A 5,472-nucleotide genomic window follows, 5' to 3' on the forward strand; every position below is an offset into this window, starting at 1 on the left:
ATAAATTTGGGTCCATTTTTTGCAATCTACCCCAGCCAGACTTTTTAAATTGAGATTTCTGGGCCCTATTGAAAAACAAGGTTTGGCCACTCTAGATCCATCTTCTCACGTCAAAATAAAAGGCTGCCACCCCCCACCCCCCCACAGGGGAATGCAGTCCTTCACACAGCTCCTTCTGCCTGTTTATTACCTGCTGAGTCCCCACAGATATTTGGGAATTACTATGCCTCTAGGCATAGAGCCTGATTATTCTTAGGATATAATCTTAGAAGTGGAATGTCCAGGTTTAAAGTAAGACATTTTTTAAAAAATTACTTTGACTTTTCAAAATGTTTTTTTTTTATTTTTAATTTTTTAACTTTTTAAAAAATCTTATTGAATCAAAATTGATTATACATATTTTGAGGGTTCAACATGGAGATATGTTGATCAAATCAATATTACTAGCATATATATTGTTACCAATCATACTTATTCTTTATGCCCCTTGTCCAATCTCACTCCATCCACCTCACCCTCCCCCCACAATTACCCTAGATTTCTTCTCTCCTTCTGAAAGAATAATCGTTACTCTGTTGATTTGTTGCCTAGATGATCTGTCCAATGCTGAGAGGTGTGATCAGGTCCCCCAACATTATCATAAAGGAGATGCTTCTTCTGTCACTCTGAAATGGGCTTTGTGAAGAGAGACATCCTCTTTTTTTTTATTTCTGCCGGTGACTGTCCTGTGTCAATGCACTCCAGTGACTGGTGGAACATCTGCATGGTGGTTATGGCATCTAGCCGCTTTCGCGGCAGCCATGGTTATTGTGGTGGCTGTGGTGGGCATGCCCCTTGGTGCTGGCGGTGTGCCTGGTTGTGGAGAGTGTCTGGTCCCCTTCTCCATGCCTCAGGTCCCCAGGGGGGTCCCCAGGTGCTGGTGTGGTGTGCCTGGTTGTGGGAGGGGGGTCCAGTCCCCTTCTCCATGACTCAGGTCGCTAGGCGGACCCTGAGGTGCTGGTGCAACGTGCTTGGTTGTGGGAGTGGGGTCCAGTCCCCGGTTCCATGCCTCATGTCCCCTGGTGGGCCCTAAGGCGCTGGTGGTGTGCCTGGGCCAGAACTAATTTGTTGTCCTTTGCTTACTTCTAAAACGGGGGAACTTCCTGTGGGAACCAGCACTTGAGCTGTGTGGTTGAGCTAACTTGCTGCTTTGCTGCTGTTTCCCTAGGAAAGGCGTTTTGTGCAGCTCAGGGTTTAATGGTTGCCCTTATAGGTACTTCTGCTCTCCAGATACTGGGTGCACCTGGATTGTGTAGAAACTCTGATCTGGGCCTGAGTTTTTTCATCAAACTGCACTCTGTGCAATTCTGCATTCCCGACCAGTCTCCTCTGAGTGGTCCTGTGCTGATTGGGGGGTGAATTAGCTGTCCTTGCTGTGTCCCAGTGTTCTCCTGGTGGGCCTGTCTCCCCCACCACCCCTGCTCCAAACACTTCCCATGGGACGGGCCCCGTGCCTTGCGATGACTCACCGGCCTCTGAATGGCTCCCCTGCTGCAGCTGTTCCGGCTCCTCGCTCCTGCGTGGGTCCACGGGAACCCCACCAGTGGTCTTGCTGACCTAGGGGCCACTAAGGTCCCGCTTTCCCCCACTGCCTCCAAGCAACTCCATCTGAAGGGCACAGCTACGGCTTCTGGAGCTCCTGCTCCATGCGCTCAGCAGCTCGAGCCTTAAANGGGTTCAACATGGAGATATGTTGATCAAATCAATATTACTAGCATATATATTGTTACCAATCATACTTATTCTTTATGCCCCTTGTCCAATCTCACTCCATCCACCTCACCCTCCCCCCACAATTACCCTAGATTTCTTCTCTCCTTCTGAAAGAATAATCGTTACTCTGTTGATTTGTTGCCTAGATGATCTGTCCAATGCTGAGAGGCGTGATCAGGTCCCCCAACATTATCATAGAGGAGATGCTTCTTCTGTCACTCTGAAATGGGCTTTGTGAAGAGAGACATCCTCTTTTTTTTATTTCTGCTGGTGACTCTCCTTGTGTCAATGCACTCCAGTGACTGGTGGAACATCTGCATGGTGGTTATGGCATCTAGCCGCTTTCGCGGCAGCCATGGTTATTGTGATGGCTGTGGTGGGCCACCCACATGGAGGTGATGTTTTTGGCATGCCCCTTGGTGTTGGCGGTGTGCCTGGTTGTGGAGAGTGTCTGGTTCCCTTCTCCATGACTCAGGTCGCTAGGCGGACCCTGAGGTGCTGGTGCAACGTGCTTGGTTGTGGGAGTGGGGTCCAGTCCCCGGTTCCATGCCTCATGTCCCCTGGTGGGCCCTAAGGCGCTGGTGGTGTGCCTGGGCCAGAACTAATTTGTTGTCCTTTGCTTACTTCTAAAACGGGGGAACTTCCTGTGGGAACCAGCACTTGAGCTGTGTGGTTGAGCTAAATTGCTGCTTTGCTGCTGTTTCCCTAGGGAAGGCGTTTTGTGCAGCTCAGGGTTTAATGGTTGCCCTTATAGGTACTTCTGCTCTCCAGATACTGGGTGCACCTGGATTGTGTAGAAATCTGATCTGGGCCTGAGTTTTTTCATCAAACTGCACCCTGTGCAATTCTGCATTCCTGACCAGTCTCCTCTGAGTGGTCCTGTGCTGATTGGGGGATGGATTAGCTGTCCTTGCTGTGTCCCAGTGTTCTCCTGGTGGGCCTGTCTCCCCCACCACCCCTGCTCCAAACACTTCCCATGGGATGGGCCCCGTGCCTTGTGATGACTCACCGGCCTCTGAATGGCTCCCCTGCTGCAGCTGTTCTGGCTCCTCGCTCCTGCGTGGGTCCACAGGAACCCCACCAGTGGTCTTGCTGACCTGGGGGCCACCAAGGTCCCGCTTTCCCCCACTGCCTCCAAGCAACTCCATCTTAAGGGCACAGCTACGGCTTCTGGAGCTCCTGCTCCATGCGCTCAGCAGCTCGAGCCTTAAAGCGGCCGCAGCCCAAAATGCTCAGAGCAGTTTTTTCTTTCTCTCATCGTAGTTTCTCCCACCTTCATGAACTCCGTAGGTCTCTCCTCCTCCTCTCCTGAGCTCCAGCCTCAAACGTTTTTAAAACTTACAAAAAAGGAAAGAAAAAAAAAAACTACTTAAAAACTACTTTTGCTCTAGCAAAATACAGGGTATTTGGTTTAAATGCCCATTGGTTCCATTAGTCTTCAGTGGCCCACTGTGAAAGTTGCTATAGGAGGCATGTGCGCGCACACGCACGCGCGCGCACACACACACACACGCACACCCCTGAGACAGTAGGATGAGTCTGTCCTCATCCCTCTCTCTCTGGAGAATTCCCCAGGAACGGTAGTTTTGGACAGAGCCTCCCTCCTTCATTTATTCAGGGAGCATCTATTGAGAGGCTACGTAAGCCAGTGACTGTGCTAAGTGGGCGGTGGAAAAGATAACCAAGAAATACACAGTCCCTGCCCAGCCAGAGCTGTTGGACCAGTGGGGCAGATGTGGAGCTCTCCTTACAACATGATGCAATCAGTCCACGCCTAAGTACCAAGTCCCTGGTACACAGAGGAGAAATGGTTCATTCCGTCTAGCTTCCTGTGAAGTGGGAGGTACAGGGTATAAAGACTCTATCACGAGGGCCAGTCACTCCACCTTTCTGTGCCGGTTTCCTCACCTGTGAAATGCGTACAATAGCAACACCCACCTGTGGTCACAGTGAGATAAGAGGTATAACACGATGAGAGCAGTGCCCGGCACAGAAAAGGTTTTTCTACATCACTGAGTTGAATTATTTTGGCTGTCAGGGTTTTTCTCATATTCTTCACCCTACTAGGGCTCTGAGAAGAGTGAGGGTAGAGTCATCTTCTCCTGCAGGGGGTTGTGGTATGGAAATAAAGAGTGCATATCCTTCAACACTTTTATTAGGACTTTAAAGATCAAGGCATGGGAACTGGTGGGTACTTCAGACTGTATTCAGAACTAGGATGGGATTTTGATGTAACACTTGGCTACCATTAAGTGAATACCTGCAGTCGTTGAACGAATTCTTACTGATTACAAAACACTGTGCAAGTTATCAGAGATCCAAAGATAAATAAGATGTAGTCTCCGCCCTGCAGGATCTCAGCCTGTTGGGAAGACAGCCGTAAAGCCAGCAACCGAGATACTGTTTGGACAGCAAAGAGGAGCACTTAAGTTGGCCACAGAGGAGGTGACACTTCAACTGAGCTTTTGTTAAGTCCTGCCCAGGTTAGTACATTTTTCCCTTTGAGGAACATTAATGCATATGGGCACCAGAATTCCATTTTATTTATTTGCATCGTTTGATGATGGCACTCCTTGCCATGCATCTGCAAGATGAGTCTGCCTCTAAGATGCCATCTCAAAGCAATTGAAAAACTAAGAGAATCTTGTTTATAAACTAAGTGTCAAATATTATCCTATTCTATACATCAAGACAACCGTGACATCAAGAAGGATGTGGTTTATTTATCCATAGTGGAATCAGGATCGAGCTTCAGGTTTTAGGTATCAGGCATGTTTGGGGGTTTTTCTTTATGCCATTTCTAGCCCTTCTTCCTCTAAAACTCCCACAGATTGAAATTAGACATTGCTGGCACACAGGGAGTGTTTTTAATGTAATACTGCCTGTTTACTTCTTAGAACTGTAAACAGTTTAGAAGAACAGAGATGTCTATTTTGTTGGCATTTACTGTTCTTATAGGAAAATTAAAGTCTCACAAAAATGCAGTCCAGAGAGCCAAGTAAACCTTGTTTGTTAAACTTATGCAAAATGTGTGGCAGTAATTCTGATAGCTGTTGTTAATTCAAAGCATAGGCTATGAAATCCAGGTTTGAGTACTTAAAAAGAAAAGCCAGACCCAACATCTTGGTAACACTCGTACATTTCCATTTCATTTTCATATTCTATCTCTATCCAGTTCTGTTTCTGGTATCAAATTACATTCTTAATGGAAAATATTTGTGGAAAATATTAAATAGGTTGGATTTGAACAAACAATTACTGGTCTCTGTCTTGCAGCATAACCTCCCACCTGTCAGCCTCTAGGAGGTGAACTGATGTTGTGAGGACTTTGCCAATACTGAGGTCTTCAGCATGACTTACGAGCTCATTGCTGATGCAGGACAAAGCTGAATGCCTGCCAGTGCCTACAGAGGAAGTCAGCCCAGTCATAGACTGCCAGTGAACTTGGGGCCCCTGGTGTGTGTCTCAGCCAAGGATGAGGGGATCTGTCCAAGGAATGCTTCTTTGAAGACCCAGAATGCAAGTATCTGTAGTAGGTAGTTGTTCTTATACACTTACAGGGCATGGATGCCTTTAAGAATGTTAGAAAGCTGTGGAACCTTTCTTTAGAAAAATGGACATGTGTGCATGTACACACAACATTTGGCATGTAATTTCTAGGGGATTTCCCAGTACATCTGAATCCAATTCACTCAAGAACCCTAAGTTGTCGCTTGGGAG

Source organism: Galeopterus variegatus, unplaced genomic scaffold, assembly GCF_000696425.1.
Source record: "Galeopterus variegatus unplaced genomic scaffold, G_variegatus-3.0.2 Scaffold1098, whole genome shotgun sequence".
In the NCBI taxonomy this organism is placed as follows: Eukaryota; Metazoa; Chordata; class Mammalia; order Dermoptera; family Cynocephalidae; genus Galeopterus; species Galeopterus variegatus.